The sequence below is a fragment of the Vanessa cardui genome, chromosome 25 (genome assembly GCF_905220365.1).
Source record: "Vanessa cardui chromosome 25, ilVanCard2.1, whole genome shotgun sequence".
NCBI lineage: Eukaryota > Metazoa > Arthropoda > Insecta > Lepidoptera > Nymphalidae > Vanessa > Vanessa cardui.
The window spans coordinates 6,933,343-6,951,948 of NC_061147.1; positions in this window are offsets into that span (position 1 = coordinate 6,933,343).

The following is an 18,606-nucleotide window of genomic DNA, read 5'->3' on the forward strand; positions in this document are numbered from 1 at the left end:
AATCCAATGTTTTCCTTAAAACTGCATGCCTTTGTTGAGAAATTTAACGATTTCTTATCAGTATCGTTTTTTTCCTATTCGATTTGTAATGTATTAGTATTATTTTATAAAATAAAATCGCTGCCATTTACAAGTATTATATATTCGAAAGCTTAAGTATTACAAAGAGGTTTGCAATGTGTGGGTGCAGACTGCACCTTGCATGTACGCGCCGTCTGTGAATCAATGTGTGCGTGCACCCTTCCCGTCTCGACAATTTTAATTTCGATTCACAAAAACTGTGATATAGTCTTTATTGTGTTGTGATACGGTTGTGTTTAGATTGTATTTTTATTTTATGAACGTTTAAGGAAGTTTGTTGTTTGTTATTTTGAATCACATGGCGGGAGAGGGGCGTGTGTGTGATGTGTGTCATGCGCATGTGTGTGTTCACCTTGAAAAGCGCCACTTCTTTGTGCAATGGGTTATTCGGTTAATGGCATCAAGAAAGTCAATGCCGCGGGATGCTTTGCGTACGGTCGGCAGCTATCGTTTCTGGATGCTTTTTATAATTTATATAAGTTGTTGCATTTATTAATAATACTTCATATCGTATTATTGATAATACTTTAGTATTATTACATGTTAAGTATAAAGCACAGTTTTCTTATTAATAATTGTGTTCAATTTTTTTATTATTAAACAAAAATATTCATATAGTAAAGAGTTTTAAGAAATATATTGCACGAATTATTAAATGCATTGTTAATTGAAATTAATTAATATATTTTAAAACAAAAAATGATACGATTTTTAAATATTGTAATTAAAATTCGATCAAAAATTCCCAAGCAATGTTGCTTTTTATGTTAACACTCCATTACGTCTCAAAATACCCGACGTCCTGTAACGCACTCATGCGCACGCGCACACCAGCGCGCTGTTGTGGTAGGTCGGTACCGTTCTAGGAAACTTTTTGTGCTCTTTGGAGTATTACATGTTATGGGTTATGGTAGGTAAATGTATTTTATGTGTACCGTACTTATGAAGTTGCAAATTTTCATTTCTTTTAATTGTATTATGTTGAGTATACAGAATTGCGTCTAAGAAAATATAATTTATTATTATGCAACATTTAAAAAAGAAGCGAATTATAAAAAGACAATGATGAAATTAAATATTTTATATGAAGCTTAATATGCTTATAAAACATATAAGTTATTTAAAATATTATTTACGGAGATTATAGACATCAGATTACGTAAATATACAGTCAAAATATGTTCTTGTATATGAAATTTATGACTAAAAAAACATTTATCGTATAACAACGCCTTGCAACAATACTTAGAATTGTTGTGTTGCGGTTTAAAGGTGGAATAAGCCAGAGCAATTACCGACACCAGGGTCATAGTTTCTTAATTGGCATGGCACTGGCGGTTTAAGGAATGGCAAATCTTTTTTACATCGTCTACGGCGGTTTAGGGCCCGTGACAATTTTATATTAAGTGGCGTATTCGTCTGACTGCCTGTCTTTAGTAAAAATAAAAATTAAAATGTAATATTTACTGTTCCTTAAGAAATAAAAATGTTATCAATGTATGAATAATTCTTTTGTCTCCTTGTTCCACTTAATTTCTTTCGTAATTAAGCTGTACGGATTACGACCGAACAAATATTTGGCTTGCCTTTTTATTATCAGGAAGATAAATATTTCTCTGAGATGATTAGATGCGCTTCACACGTTTTTCATAATCGCTGCTGTTTTTAATGCGGTTAGCATGTGACATAGGCCTTATGACATGAGCGCTAAATCTTTCTAATTTTCTGGTTTTAGTTTAGAATATGTTCCAAACCTTCTCCTGAAAGAGACCTTAGTTCAGCAGTGGTAAATTAACAAGTTGTTGTTGTGCATAAAACAATATTGTAAAAACTGTTTTTTTGTTTAGTTGCCATGTTTATATACAAGATATAAGTCTTTGTAGTGTCTTTCTCCCGCTTCTACACCGCGACCTCTTTCTGCAACATGACGTTTTCGCAGAAGGATCGTATTACAGACCAGCATGTCTCGCCGAGCAAAGCGTTGATGACGCTTGCCAACGAGAGGTGCCTCTGGGGCCCCACGCACACTCGAGCGGTCATTGGCGTGTCGCAGCCGATGACGCAATAAGCGATCAATAAGCGATCAGATTAAAACCAAAGTTAAACTGAGTTTTACCAACGTTTCAGAAAGTAGATTTAATTATTATAAAAAAAAAATATCCTTACAATTTTAAGCATTATCTGATAAAATACGTAATTAGAAATCACGAAGTATTAAAACAATATATTTGGTTTAATACTAAAAATGTGTTCAGGTACTTAAACTCTTTTAATATGTTCTAATATGTAATAGGTCAATTCTGAATTATTTCATAGTATAAAGTTGTAATAATGGCAAGAATTGCGTTATAAATTTTCAAAGTGATTCATAGTTCGCTTAATATCCCCAGTGCTGTGTGAAAGCACCTTAACAGGTTTAGTTTGCCATCTTTGTAACGCTATTTGCGAGATGCAGTATGGCAATGTTGATATTAACAATTATAAAGCCTTCATGATGTCCTTAAGGGTGATGATTCTTAGTAAAACATACAAGATTTATTTATTCAATTTTTTTGCAATATCAAGTAAGTTTCCAAGAAGAGAAAATTGTCATACTGGCAAACTATCATAATAAGAGTAACAGTCTTTAAAACATTTTCCAAGAATTTTTTTTTAGCATTATTGGTTTAAATATATGTTATGTATGTTGGAATGTCAATGAACATCTGATGTTGGGTGTTGGAGACCAGCCAACTGTACAGGAGATACACTGCACAAGTGTGAATAAACTCCTTGATAGGGCTTTGTGCCCATCTGTGTAGGTACCCACTTGTCAGATATTCTACCACTAAATTGTTGAGCACAACAAACAACAATGCAGTTGAACACTCTTGTCGTGTTCTTGTGTAAAAGATGACACAAACACTTAGTTACCAAACTTGGTGGTGGTAATACGATGACCAATGTCAGATCAATGGTGTCTATTTATCAACAGGTAGTCTCTTTGCTAGTTTGCCTGTTTATATGGCATAACAAATCCCAAGTGTACCCGGACTTCGCCCTGAAAATCTGATAAAACAGAAAGTGTACAAGCACAGAACCAATGACTTAACGTGGTACATCATTTTAGAACATTGCGTAGTATAAAACAAAGTTACTTACCGCTGTCTGTTCCTGTGTATACTTATATCATTAAAATTACGCAACGGATATTAATGCGGTTTTTTTTTAATATATAGACTGATTCGAGAGGAAGGTTTTTGTATATAATACATGAACAATATAGTTAAGAAACACTGATAATTTTAGAAGTTTCTAATGTGATATCGTAAATAAACAAATTCTGTAGTATATTTTGTATCAGTATTGCACCCGCGTAAAGCCGGGGCGGGTCGCTAGTATAGTATTTAAGCGGTCTAAGAATTTGTACAGAACAGTATACTGCCTAGTTCTACACTGTTGTTTTTCGGTATGAACGGTCATTGAACCGTACATGATATCGTACACCCAATGATTGACAGTTAATTTGTATTAGGTGAGCATACACTCGTGTGCACTGTGCCAGTGTCAATAAACGAAATTGACTAATTGCCATCACATAAACCATATGATCGTTTTAGCTCGTCGTTTGCCTAAATTAACAATAAAAAAACGCCTTTGTATTTATTGTTGTTTTATACAAGTTTAATATTCTATAGCGTATTTCAATGAAAGTAAGAAAAAATATAAGCAAACCATTGTTTTACGAATTTCATGCTAATAAATAAAAAAAAAGTAAGTAAAGTAACAGCCTGTAATTTTAATTTTTTTAGGGATATATGTATTTATTTGTAATACGCTATTGCACTTAACAACTTATTTTCACTTTAATGTTACTGCCAAAATTCCGATAACAGTTTCATAGACGTTTAAAACGCAGTTTTTCGCAAATTCATAGTGAATATCATAGATTAATCAAGATCTCAAATAATGATATCACTTCAATATCTTGTCAAATTTTGTTTATTTGGCTTTTTTCCTGTTGTGATTGGAACAGAGTATATATAATATTGATACGAATAATCATTGTTTTTGACAAGAGAAAGTTTTGTATGTTTAAAACAATCATAGTATGATCGCTGCTATTCAACCAATCGCTGTCCACTGCTGGACATAGGCCTGTCCTATCACCCAAGCTCCTAGCTCTTTATCTTCCGCGTCCAGTCTTGTTCCAAAATCTGAAAAAGGAGGTTGAGGCTGAATACAAATGTTATTAATCTGTAAAATGTTATTAATATAAAATGTTATCAATTTGGACGACCTCCGTGGTCGAGTGGTGCTTATACCGGTTTTCATGGGTACGCCACTCCGAGGTCTTGGGTTCGATTCCCGGCTGAATCGATGTAGATTATCATTAGTTTTCTATGTTGTCTTGGGTCTGGGTGTTTGTGGTACCGTCGTTACTTCTGATTTCCATAACACAAGTGATTTAGCTACTTACATTGGGATCAGAGTAATGTATGTGATGTCTCATATTAAAAAAAAAATCTGAAAAAGGAGGCCAAGACATGTTATGGAAAATACCTAGACTATTCAAATGTAAAAATAAGTATTTAAAATGTATGGAAGTTTTTTTTCTAAGCAAGATTTTTTCTTTGATATTCATTAAAATAATACAATTGCATCGTCTAGATCTCTGAGAGACGTCTAGACACCTGACACATCGCTACGTACTTTCACATTAACAAACTGACACATTATCTGATAAAGACCCCGATAACAATCGTGGAGTTTATTTTGAATCATCTAAATCAATAGTTAGACTGCGGCATACCCACGGTGGGTATTTTTTCTCGTCTGAGTATGAGAAAAAAAAAATCGCTGTGAATACGCCGCAGTTTTGCTTGTAAGCTATAAAAATATATTTTTATAAGCTTGTCTGTGGTCTAAGTGAATGTTATTAGATAGTATCGTATTTGAAAGAAAGAAGCCTTCTTAGTTCTTAGTGTCACATGAATATGTAAAAAAAAATTGAAATTTTATGAAGCAAAATATTCATAGAACATTTTTTGTTGTTTTTTTTTTTTTGAAGAAGGAATGAAACTGTTAAAGTTAAAACTCTATTCAGAAACAGATTGCATATTAAGATTCCTGATGCTATTAAGTGTTGAATAAAACATAAATTAATTACTAGCCGTGGAAATACCCTCATTAGAAACAATATACAGCACCCACCGAAATTTAGTGAATTACAGTTTTTGAAATTCTTCTTTGCCTACCTATGGATAATTTCCATATGATAATTTGTATTTAAAATATTATTGATTCCGTAAAGGAACCATCCCATTATTTAACCCCTTTTAACCATATTTCATAAAGGTTTTAATAACAGTCTGTTTATCATAAATAGAAACAGAATTATGTTATTTGTGGGCCCACGAATATAAAATTAAATGGTTAAGAAAAATAATCCTCTTATGTGAAGAACTGATTCATAAACTACACTTGGTGGTAGAGCTTTGTGCAAGCCCGTCTAGGTAGGTACTACCCAGTCATCAGTTATTCTACCGCCAAATATCAGTACTCAGTATTGTTGTGTTCCGGTTTGAAGGGTGAGTGAGCCAGTGTAACTACAGGCACAAGGTACATAACATCTTAGTTCCCAAGGTTGGTGGCGCATTGACGATGTAAGGAATAGTTAATATTTCTTACAGCGTCATTGTTTATGGGTGATGGTGACCACTTACCATCAGGTGAAAAATTCCCTCTTATTTCTGATTATTATACAAAATAGTTTTCTCTACACTTTGTATGTGTAATCTGTAAAAACTTAATTGGTTTCTCTCTGATACTATATATATAATGAAAATAGTTATTATGCCTCTCCTTGAAACGTCTTGAGATATTGAAAAATTTTAATTAAAGTACATCGCCAACGATAACATTTCTGCAGCGGTTTTTATGTAGTAAATAACCAGGAATATCTCAGTGTAAGCATTGCCAAGTCATAATGGTTTCTCCAAAAATAATAAATTTGTTTTTATACATTGATTTAAAGTTTGACACGAATGCGAAAAAAAAAAAAATTTTATTGATTCCATTTTTAAAAACTTCTTATATAATCTATCAATCAATGTTATGTATCTTGTAGATTTATTAATATTTTTCTATATTTTATAGTCATACAACAAAACTGTATATATATTTGTCAAATAGATTGCTGTAAAAATGCATTTATAAGAATCGATTCTCGTGAATTATATATAAATATATATAAAAATAAATAAGAGAATAAACGTATTTATTAATAAAATACAATAAAACGGAATAATCACATTAGATCGTTTTGAATAACTTTAACGCTTCCTCAGGGCTTTGTGTTTCATGATTACGGATCTTCCTGCCGTAACAATATTATAACTTAATATTCACCTCAGGCTACAATATTTAAAGTTAATTTTATTTATTGATATAATAAATATCATCAGCAAATTCATATAACACATAAAGTAAAAGCTTAGAAGGTTGTATAGTTGTGATATATACAAGTAATTACAAATAAAAATATTTCAATCATAAATTTTCGTTTGACGTATGCATAGTTTAACACTATTTTCTCTCTTTCACTCATAACTGATTTGACATTTGAAAGAAGAAGACACATATTGTGTAACCAATCACCCTAAAACAACATACATAAATTTAAAACCTATTTATAGACTATAAAGGTTAAATAAACTAATCATGTATTCATTTCTTCATTAAAAATAGTAAAACCTCTTTAATAAGATTCTTTAATATTTATTTCTCGACAATTTAATGTCCCTGTTTCCTTTGAGTGCAATGAAATAAAAAAATTAAAACTCAATAAACATTCCCAAGGTACGTGTATGCTCGTTATGTCATTTTTTTGTGTTAATTACTCTTGTAGGTATCTTCCTGGATCGCCAGCCTAGCTTACCTTGAAACTGTGGCTTAAATGTCAAAAACCCATCTTGCTCCCGATGCCTTATTAAGATATAAGGTGATTCGCTTACCGGGCGTTTTTTAAAAACGCGACTGACGTTTAAACCACGCGCGTTTTTTTGAGACTTTCATTTTCCTGACTTATTTATTTGTTTAAAATAAATAAGTTAGGAAAATGAAAGTCTTAAAAAATGCATCTTAAAATATTAAAAAAAAAACACAAATCATTTTAAAGATAATTTACTATAAAAGGCATGCTTGTATTTGTATAAAATGTTTTTACGACTATTTTTTACATTGCTATAATGTAATTAATATTTGTTAAAAATAAATGAAATTAAAAAAATATATAAAAGTCATATATTTTTAAATAAATCTCGTCTGTGGGAACCCTTAGATAACTTTCCCATCTGCTTTATAATTTACAACAGTTGTTTGTAAGCGAAAAGATATTAAATTTAAATCCTCAGTGCCGATAATGTGACTCAAAGTGAATTATGTTCATTTTCATTAAGGATTTCTTTAGCCTTTGAGTGTGAAAATTTAAGAATAATTAGTTAATTTAGTGAGTCTATATTTCATGAGTGTAAAGAACTCCAATCTATCACAAAAACAGTTCTATGATATGACAGAACTATCTATACTAATACTATAAATGTGAAAGTATCTGTCTGTTGGCTTATCACGGCTAAATAACCGAATTTAACCAAATTTGGTATCAATCAAAAATAAAAATAAACCTTATTAAAATATTTTGTTATCTATATTATTTTTTCAAGAGTTGTTACTCGGAGTTATGAGTGCAATTAGTTTTAATACTTATGTTTTAGCCGACTGTATAAAGAAGATGGTTTTATTTCGGCTATGTATGTATATCTCTATGGTCAACAATAGCACCCATTATGAGCATTATTGAATCAAATCAAATCTAAATAAACTTTATTCAAGTGGGCTTTTACAAGCACTTTTGAATCGTCATTTAACAATTAAGTGAAGCTACCACCGTTTCGGCAAGTAGATTCTACCGAGAAGAACCGGCAAGAAAATCAGTAGTTACTTTTTTTCAACATTTAAAAAAATACAGTCATGTCAGTTAATACAATTATTTAAAATTATATCTTAAAATGATATGAAGCTTGAAAGCTACTCCAACAAAGGATATTTATGTCTAACACCTGACTATCAACATCTATATTGCGAGTTAGTTACCTAATATTAATCACAAGGTACATTGACCTCTTGACGGTAGGCAATGGTGTCGCATATTTATCACATACCATTTCTACATCATTGGTCTTGAGTGTTTACGCTCATATAAAGTTGTTCCCTTACCTGAATTTTCCCCGGTCGTTTTAGATAGCTGTCTGTCAAGTGGCTGCGAGTGTCCTTGAAATTCTTATAAAAAAACTGATATTATTAACTCCTGTTACTCGACTGCATAGCGTCAGTAACTCTTTTGTGGGGCAATGTATACACTTCTACAACAGGATACCAGAAAGCGTGCAAAATGCTTCTGTTGCCAAATTAAAACAAAATTTTAAGAAACGCTTGTGTTCGAAAGGTTACTATACAATTAGCGAGTTTATCTTTGATAGCACACCTTGGGAATGAAACGATCGCCTCCTGGCTATTTCTATTCATATACAATTATTAATCTTTTTAATTTGACAATAAAAAGACCCGCTGAGTTTCTTTCGCCGGTTCTTCTCAGGTCAGGGTGTTCGTTTTTCCGAACTGGTGGTAGTGTTTAATTTGACCATCAATAAGTAAGTGGATTCTCTCTTTATTGAATAAAGGAATTTGAGTTTGAGTCTCATTGATACGGCTTTTGTAAAAGCCCGTTTGGGTACCACCTATTCATTAGATATTCTCCGGTCAATCATCATACTGAGTATTGTTGTGTTTTTAGTGTGAGTGTGCCAGTGTAACTACACGCACACATAAAATCTTAGTTCAGTATGATATGGTATAGTAGCTAAGGAATGGTTAATAGGTATTGCTTACAGTGCAAATACCCATGAGCGGCGATTTACCCAATTCATGAAAAGAAACTAAAAATACATTTATACAATAATATTTTTTTAATATAATTTTATTTTGTTTATTTATATCGGTTTTTATAGGGCATTTAAAAATACCGGTATATTGAATATGACTTCTATTTAATTTTTATTTATTGAGAAAACAGCGTACAAGTTGTATGGAAATTTATTTCAATTTAAAAGTGTTGCTACTTACATAGAAAAATATTAAAATAAATGTTTACCTTTAATATTTATGATTTAATAATTTACAAACAAAATATAGAATCAATGGGATTCAAAACCATTAACAAAAAGATCATCCTTGCTACCAACCGCTTAATTTATCACAAACATATTTTTCATTCGATAACGATGTATTAATTTCTATCCAAACCAATGCAACTAGAGCACCTTATCAAATAAGTTACACATACTTTGTAAGAAAAAAAAATCCTTATCAACGTATAACAAGTATAAATAAAAATTGCGTATGAATACTGTCATTCTCCTGTTATACAGACGATAGCTATCAGCACAATTCAACGCCCTTGTAACAAACACAGTTAATTCCTCGTCGACAAAACGGCGTGCCTTGAACGATTATCGTTCATGACCCATTTTGAAATAAAAATAATACATTTATGATTATTTAAATATTTGCGTTGTTATTTTTCATTGTTATAATATTTATTTAACACAATGCGATGTAGAAAATTCTTGACTCGATGTTTTTGATTGAAACGTATTATTTTTACATATTAAATATGTACGGGGTTTACAACTATATATTATAGTAATACTATAAGTATATTTAACTGTTTATAAAGTAATTAAAAATTAGATAACCCAAACGGAAAAAAATGAAAATTAAAAGAAAAATCAAATCATATTTAAAAATAATTAAATGTCATTTAATCTAACTTATTATGTGCTCACTAATATATATATTTATTCATCTATACTAATATTGTGGAGTTATGGTAATTGCCGGAATTTCTATTACGTGTAGAAAGATACATAATTTCTACTATTGGGTATAATTTATATTAAATTATTCAATCTTTATTAATACATTGAAGCTTCTATTCGTTAAAAATCAATTAAATTTTTACTACTCATTAATAAACTTTATCGCCATTCCAATTTTAAAATTACGTGATTAATTTCATCTCACGGGGGCCTTAAGATACAAAGGGGCGTTAACAGTGTTCATGGTCAACTGTATCGATTTTAGTTGTCATCATCACATTCACTTTTAAACATACAAGTTTCGAGTCTTTATTTACACTGTATTAACTACACATCTACCGGCTTCAGCGTTACAACAAGGGATTTACAACTTTAAGGTTGAATACCATACAAAAATAAAAAGTCTTTTTAGTCTGTTGGAAAGTTGAAATTCTTGGCATCTCTCAACTATACTATGCCTTTATTATAAAATACTTCTTAAATCATTCGGATTATCGATGAAAGCCGTATTAAAATCTGTTGCGTGGTTTACAAGATCTATATGGTCAGACGGCGGGAAGCGATTTTGTTTAATGTAAAATAGAAGCCTCTATCAGTGTGAATGGTAAAATAATTAATCTCACTTTCCATATTTAGATGATTTAATAATAGAACATTTGCGAAAAAAGGGGTGATTAAAGTCGAGAGTCGAGATGACCCAGTGGTTAGAACGCGTGCATCTTAACCGATGATTGCGGGTTCAAACCCAGGTAAGCACCGCTGATTCAGGTGCTTAATTTGTCTTTATAATTCATCTCGTGCTCAGCGGTGAAGGAAAACATCGTGAGGAAACCTGCATGTGACAAATTTCATAGAAATTCTGCCACATGTGTATTCCACCAACCCAAGTTCCAAACCTTCACCTCAAAGGGTGAGGAGGCCTTTAGCCCAGCAGTGGGAATTTACAGGTTGCAAATGCACCTGACGGTAAGTGTGTGTGTAAAATTACGCTGTAAAAGTATTAACCATTCCTTACATCGCCAATGCGGCACAAATCTTGGAAACTAAAAGTTATGTTCTTCATGCCTGTAGCTACACTGACTCACTCACCTTTAAAAATGAAACACAACAGTACTAAGAAATACTGTTTGGCAGTAGAATATCTGATGAGTAGGTGGTAGGCTTGCGCAAAGCTCTACTAACAATTTTTTTATTGTCTTGTGTCTTAATTAAGCAATTACTTATCTTATCATTATATGATTGATAATTAATGATGCAGTCATTACATGTTAGTTCGTAATATTCAAATATAATCAAATTCTGTCGATGACAAAGCGCAATGACGGTTATATATTTATCAACGGTGACTTTCATTGTATCTTCATTTGGAAGTAGGTCAATGTGTGAAGGATGTCGATGTTAGCCGAGTAAATATTGTCTGACCGACTTTTTATCATTTGTTTTTAATGATTGTTCTTGGCCACTTAAGGACGATAACACACTATCAAGAAAACTATAACAAAGGCTCGTTGCTTTTTTGGATATCACACGAATAATTTTAATTTACCCTTTTTATCAAGAGCCTTTAATTTTCGACGTATACCATAGGAAAATAAATTAAGCACTTGTATGGATTCCTGGTCCAATTCCGATTAAATTATTCGAGTTTTGATTTTTTTTTCATGAAATTGCCAAAAATATAGAATGATTAAATATACGTCATCTTAAACATCTAAATAATATAATAAAATCATAAAGAAACTAGTGTCTGATTATTAACGCGATTTTTTTTTAATTGGCCAGTATTATTAATTAAATATAATAATTATAACAGTAGCAGGTATCTTGGTGGTAGGGCTTTGTGCAAGCCTGGGTAGGTACCACCCACTAATCAGATATTCTACCGCTATACAACAGTGCGCAGTATTGTTGTGGTGAGGTTTGAAGGGTGAGTGAGCCAGTGTAACTACAAGCACAAGGGACATAGAATTTTAATTCCCAAGGTTGGTAGCGCATTGATGATGTAAGGAATAGTTAATATTTCTTACAGCATCATTGTATATGGGTGATGGTGACCACTTACGATCAGGTGGCCCATGTGCTCGTCCTCCAACCTATTCCGTAAAAAAAATCATGCAAAGTTTATCTTTGTGACATTCAAACCTAAAAAACTGATAGTGGATTACAATTTTTGAAATCATGTGTTTATCTCTGCACGATATCAATATATCAAAGAGATCTTACATTCAGGTAATCCCGTTACAATAATATATATCAGCATACCAGGTCAAGTAAATAATGTACGAGCATTTAAAAATTGCCGAATAATATAGACGAGCGGATTACTTGATCTACTTTATTGACAGATTAATCTTAGTTTATAAACATTTGAAATAGTTGTATCATCCATTTTAAAAACAGTAGTGTTTACAGTAAATTAATTATTATTTCCACCAACCCGCATTAGGACAGCGTGGTGAAATATGTTCCAAACCCTCAACTTAATGGAAGAGGAATCCTTAACCTAGTGGGAAATTTACGGGCTGTTACTTTAAAATAAATAAATATAAGATAACATCACATACATTACTCTGATCCCAATGTAAATAGCTAAAGCACTTGCGTTATGGACAATCAGAAGTAACGACGGTACCACAAACACCCAGACCCTAGGCAACATAGAAAACTAATGATAATGAACATGACTCGGCCGGGAATCGAACCCGGGACCATTGAGTGGCATACCCATGAAAACCGGTGTACGAGTCAAACTACTCTAGGAAACTCGGCTAAGCATTGCTGTGGCTACATTATAGGTTGAATATATCGTACAACTAGCTGTGCCCGCAACTTTGTACGCGTTTGAATTTAACGAACAAGAAATATTATTGTAGCCTAAGTTACTCCTCAGTTATCTGTCTGTGAAAGTCCCATCAAAATCGGTCCAGCCGTTCCAGATATTCAGACAGACACACAAAAAATGTAAAAAAAAACGTTATTTTCGTATGTATACCGTGTATACATACATATGCATTGAGTAAAAAAGGGCTATTTTAATATTACAGACAGATACCCCAATTTTATTACATGTATAGATAATGTTTAGCCAAAAATCTCTGCATACAACAGCACTCTGTACGTAATTGGTACAAACATGTCAAAACATTCAGCTGTTACACGAAAATTAACCATTTTAACTAGATATAAATAGATATAAATCATTCAATAAAAACTCATTCGAGTTATTTTTAATACATCTGTTATTTATGTCAGTTTTATTTTTATTTTCGTACTATAATAGTTTTCGTCGGCGTCGCTTATTGGTGGGATGACGGTCGTAAGTTTTATGTATGAAAAAATATCTATTTCTTGGGCTTCAAGCTTTATACCAAATTATTTTCTGTTTTGTAGTTGAGACCTGAAATTGTGATACAGACAGACATATTACCTTTCGCATTAATAAAATGCACATAAAACGTTCTCAAATTTTATGTATAATGTAAACTTATGCTGTATAATATACATGTTAAATAATTTAGTTGATAAATAAATTTATTATGCAAACATTAAAAACCGTATACATTTATTTTCGTTCAGAAATACATAATAATACATTGTATAATTATATTTCAATAACAAAGAAATTGTATAATTAAATACTATATACTACTAAAAGCTATATTCTGTGTCTTTATTTATATTTTCTTTATATTTTGATATTAGTAGTATGACTTTTTGCAATGTCGTCTGGGTAGGTACCACCAATTATAATATATTCAACCGCAAAACAACTGTAGGTAATGAATTATTGTTATATTCCAATTTGAAGGGTGAGTGAGCCATTGTAGAGTTTTCTTTTAATTTTAAATAAATTCTTGTTTTATTTTATTAAGTTCAGTGTGACTTTTATGCGATAAAATCAAAATATATAACTTTTTATCGACATAAATTATCGAATAATAATTTTATTTATTTTGTTTCCGTGACGTCATTTGCATTTTATTTCTTAATTAACGATCACTTTTATCAAGGGCATGTTACTTTATTACTGAATTATATAATAAAACATTTATGTAATGTATATGTATAAATTTTAATAGCAGTGATTCTTATCATTTATATTTATGTACATATGTACATAGTCCTGCTATAAGTTTGTATGTCACTGATTCCTCCTGAATTGCTGGGCTGATTTTGCATGTGGGATCTTGCGATGCTATAATTAAATAGGTTGTATATAATATATTTTAACGCATAATAAATTGGACAACGTTTGGATTTTATCAGAACGTTTCTACAGTGTTCGTTTGTTTTCAAAAATAAGAGTGTTAATGACTTTAGGTTAATGACTAGGTTTCCTGTCGAAAGTATTATATTGTAATATACATTGTCAATCAAAACATATCATTAACTTATTTAGGTTTCATATAATCTGTCCACAAAATATCTCAAGTTATATAAATTAAAAAAAATAAATTTATAAATATTTATTTATTTAAGGTAAATTATGTTTACATTCAAAATAAAGAAAACTTCTAACGTTCCAACGTTCGAAGATCGCTTACAAATAAATACAAATTATTTTATTTTATTTTTACTGAGTCCAATTTTCTTCATTACTAATTTCATATTATTTTATAGTCCTTCTATAAGCAGTTAATTCTATGTTACTTGCTTTATAATTCGTTAAATTCCAATAGTTACTTAGCAGGTTTAAAAATGTTATGAGAAATGTATCTCTTCTTCCACAGAGACACGATACAAGGTTGAATTTAATTGTTTATTATTACAATAATGTAAAGACGGCTATTACAACGGACTCGATAAGTATGCAGGATATATACTACAGGTTTCTTCTCACAAACAAAACCTTACATACATACTAGGAGTTCGGTTTTAGGCGTAGTTATTTAGCTTTATATCGTCGTGATTGGTCAAATATTTTCGTGTTCTCAATATGTGAGTATAACTTTAAAAAAAATTCGTTTTCTAATTGCCAGTTCTAGTTTGAGATTTTTTAAATCTTATTTTATTGTATACGACCTTCTTGGTATTCAACAACAAACTCTGGAGTTCATGAACTGCAGTTCTGACAAAAAAGTAGTTTAATTCAACAATAAAAATATAGTATAGTATTTTAATTTATATGCTACTGGAAGAACTAGTTTTTGAGTCTAAATAAACACGATTACGAAAAGGGCACTGTAAAATGAACGCAAGTAATTTTAAATCGCTATTTAATTTATTACAAATACATCAATTACCAATTATAAAGTTAATTAATATAAACAACCCTATTTGACCTTTATTGTTCTCAGAGCGATTATTTTTTCTAGAAAATTTAGATTCAGCTTTGACCTCCAGGTGTCAAGTATCTGAAACGCCCCTTGTTGGATGATATTTATTTAGACTACGTAAACAAAATAGCGGCTTTTATCTGCTAGTTCATAGACCTATAAATAGTGATAGACATGTCAGTTGTTAGGGAAAATTAATAAGATGCATACAAATCTATACATTTATATATAGCTATATAATCTATATTAATATTATAAATGCGACAACAACCTTGGCTGTTGCTCTGTTGACCGTACCGCTGACCATCTAATTTGTGTTTTTAATACATCTCGTGCTCGGTGGTGAAGGAAAACATCGTGAGGAAACCTGTGTGATTTCAATGAAATTGTGTCACGCGTGAATCCACCATCCGGCATTAGAAGAGCGTGGTGGAGTATACTTCTAATCTTATCCTCAAAGGAGAGGAAGACTTAGGATAGTGTGGTTTATTTACAATATTTACGTGTTCTAATGTGTCCGCACTTTTTTAATTGCAAGGCAATAACACAGTCTATTCATATACAACATTTTATTATAACAAAACAACTAAGAAGACAATATTAGAAGGCAATAGATTGTTGTGACTTTTGACGTCCTTAATTTGTGACTATGATAGTGTCGCGGTCCTCAGTGGTCAACTGTAACATCCCTACTGCTATAGGTTAACAGATGCTGTAAATCGTAATTAACTTTTTTTATGTTATAGGGGGCAAACGGGTAGGATGGCTCACCTGATGGAGAGCGATCACCACCGACCATGAACATCTGCAACACCGACTTGCAGGTGCGTTGTCGGCCTTTAAGAAAGAAGTACGCTCTTTTTTGAAGTTTCCCAAATCGTACCGATTCGGAAAAACCGCCGTCGAAAGCAGCCGGGATCAGCACGGAACATTCTCCGTGAAAAATTCGGTAAAAGATGCAGAGTGATCCAACATCTCTACGCAAAACCAAGGTAGGTATTAAGCTGATCGGAAAGAGCTTAATCGTCAATAATTCGAGCCACTCTGCGTTGGATACGGTTAAATTGAAGGACTTGGTATTGGGGAGAGCAGTAGTCCATGTTGGGCCGAATTTTTGCCTTGTATAGTTTTAGGCGATAGGCCGATGTGAAATACTGTCTTGCCTTGCTGAGCTTTTTTGATGCCAATGTGATAAAAAAAAATTAAGACGAACTCATATCAGACAGTTGAACATGTAAAGGATCTTACCAAACTATTCGGGATAACTTTTTGAACTACGTTTTATAAAAGTTTAGTGGTATATATATACCACATACATACATATATATGTATATAATATACATATTATAGGTCAGTTACTTTCTTTAATATTTTCTAGCGGTAATATCTTAATGTCGCATTAATTTATTTGAGTTGTGAGTGAGCTTATATTTATATATTTTTATATTATTAAATATTCAGATATACTATGTAAATCCCTTAATATTTCTATATAAGCTATTACTTAATAATCCCTTGGGATTTACCAAGGGATGCTCGATTCGTTTTATGGAACTTCTTTCAACTTACACCGGAATGCGGACGTGCCGAAATCACGTTCACGAGTTTCGTGATGATGGGAATCCTGATATTCCCGAAATATATACAAATAATGGAAATAAAATTAGAAAATTATATAAAAACATTAACGGTGCTCAAAGTGTCTAGCCATTCTCGGTACAAATGAGGGTTTTGTGAGTTACCTGGTACAATTTTTGAACTATTTTGTACTGGTATCGTTTCATATTCTTCAGGATACTACGTTTTCTGCTTTGACATATTCCGAAACCGGCATTTTATGTTGATAACTTATAGCTTAAGAGTTCATTATGATGGCTACTATAAATAACTAGAAATTTAAATCCAATTTTCATTATGTATTTATTTTAAAATTACCTTCGTATTTGATTAATTGGAGTCGGCTGATATTGTGATGCCTTTCTGATTCCAGCTAATCTCAAGCGAGTCGAGCCACCTTTATCATCCCATTGGATGGAAAATCCAACACGACCAGAAAAAGGCTTTACGTATTTCCGAGACATGGTTATTTACACACTTCTAACTTTCAGACCTGTTACTGATATTTTATCGTCAGGAAAACCCAATAGCTTTTTATCGACCTGACGTGGGGTTCGAAATCAAGAACTCAGGATTTACGGCCTCATGTCCAGCGGTACTGATAGCGATGGAACCAAATGAATTAGTAATTCTTAAAAGTTATGTAATTTGAGGATTATAATCACTTGTTATGATATTTTGAAAACTCTGAACTCCATAATTCATCCGAAGCCTTACCTTCGAATCTTCGCTGGTATTTTTATTTGATATACGCAAAATTAAAATAATAAGTAAGAAGGAAATTGAATGATATTATACTTTATTGCAAAATACTTGCGGTAAAACCAAGAATCTTAAGATATCTTAAAATTGGATCTCAAGTTATCTCACATAAAATATTTAAGTATCTTCATCGAGCATGACGCACTAAAACAGTTTATTTATGAGAAAATACAGACTTAAAAATAATAAAAAAAGAAATCGACATGTTGAACACGAATTCAATTTAAAAATGGAATTTAAAAATAACGAATTTATTTTCAAATAGAATAAAATTTTCCTAATTGCCAACCGTTTCCGCCGAACGACAAAATTTCAAAAACAAAACAAGCCATCAATCTCTAATTCAAAACCATTGTCGGATGCGCCTAAAATAATAAAAGGATGCGCACACGCCGGATTTTATACCATTTAAGAAAAGGGGTTCGATTTTAAAATTAGAACGGCGCGGCGGAAATCGCTTGCTGGTGAATCATCCCAGCGCATGTTACTGGATCTCATTGGTTATGTTGCAACATATGTATATCTACATATAGTTAAGCTGTAATAGTATAACTTCTGTCCATGTGAATTAGTTTCTGAAAAATACATAAGTATGAAATACAATGCTTCGAGTCTTCCTGTGTTCAGAGATTCACAAATTACTAAGCTACACTACTGGTTTTAGTGTGTGTGTGTGTTAATTTGATAAAAAAAGACCCGCTGAGTTTCTTTCGCCAATTCTTCGCAGGTATGGAGTTACCTATTCCGAACCGATGGTAGTGTTTATTTGACTAGAAATAAGTAAGTGTAATACTTCCATATTTAATAAAAGAATCAGAGTCTGAATTCATTATTATTATTTTAACATTATAAAAAAATAATAATGGTAAAACACATATTTATTAGTTTTGAAACTTATAATACGTAGATGATAGTCGAACAAACTTCTTTGGACAATTTTCGAAAAGCAAGCA